Source organism: Pteropus vampyrus, unplaced genomic scaffold (genome assembly GCF_000151845.1).
Source record: "Pteropus vampyrus isolate Shadow unplaced genomic scaffold, Pvam_2.0 Scaffold313, whole genome shotgun sequence".
Classification (NCBI taxonomy): Eukaryota; Metazoa; Chordata; class Mammalia; order Chiroptera; family Pteropodidae; genus Pteropus; species Pteropus vampyrus.
The window spans coordinates 792,196-793,477 of NW_011889094.1; positions in this window are offsets into that span (position 1 = coordinate 792,196).

Consider the following 1,282-nt stretch of genomic DNA (forward strand, 5'->3'; position numbering starts at 1 on the left):
GGGATCACCCAGCATTTGTCTTTTTGTGACTGGCTTATGTCGTTCAGCCTATCGTCCTCAAGGCTCATTATGTTCCTTTTTAAGGCTGAATAATGTGGCGCCGTGAGTGTACATCGCATTGCGTTCATGGCTTTGCCTGCTGACGGACGCGAGTCGTTGCCACGTTCTGGTCACTGTGAACACGCCGCTGTGGACACGGGGGTGTGGGCAGGTGTCCCTTCGAGGCCCCACGGGGACCCTTGTGGGCGCTGACTCAGAAGGGAATCACCGGAGCATGCAGTAATCCTCCTTCATTTTTCGAGAAGTCACCGCTGTGTTTTCTGCCGAGGTTAGAACTGTTAAAATTCCCACTGGCTGTGAACGAGGGTCCCTTCCACGTGTTAGCCACTGCGACCTCTTTCATACCAACTATGTGACTGAAGTTGTTCTTGGGGATCACCGCCTGTTTGTCCACCACCAACTCCAACGGTTCCTGTTCAGTCCCTAATGACCATAATTACCAGTGAATTTTCATTCATTAATTACTATTCATTGAGTGCTTATGACGTGCCAGCCACAGTGCTACTGGCCAGGGATGTAGTAACAAAGGAGACAGTCAAAAACCTCGACTTCACGAAAGCCCGTCGATTAAATATAAAAAAGTAAAACAGCAGTTCGTTCAGGATACGTGGTCAGAGGAAACGTAAAGCAGAGATGGAGTATGGGAACCGTTGGTGGAAGCATGTTGAACATTTAAAGAACTGGTCATGGAGAAGTCACCGAGGCGATGACACCTGTGTAGAGACAAAAAGCAAATGAGCGCCGAGTCGTGCACGCGAGGTGGGTGCATTCGCGTGAGCAGCTGACACCTCGCTGAAGCCGTTTCAAAGCACAAGTGGTAGAGAAACTTACATTCGGTTATCGGCAGGAAAATAAAAAAGGAATTATCGCAAGAAACGAGGGGGAACGTGCCTAGTTGGGGGGGGCGTGGACACGTGTGAGGAGAACCCAGAAAAGACACTCAGACGCGAACTGTCCTCAGGTGCCACGTGTGGCCAGCAGGGGCACCTGGCACCACCGCCCGACCCCGCATCCAACGTGAAGGTAAACGTCTCCGACAGTCTTGGCTCCTTCGAATTGCCAGTTTTTGTGTGTTCTGTTTATAGTTCACACATTAAAAGACTATGAGGCCACAATGTGTACTTACAATTCATGGGTAAATGGGAAGGTAGTTTATTTGTGAGACGTACAGTCGCAATAATGATCCCGTGCTGTTTTGAAACTAACGAGATATGATCAAATA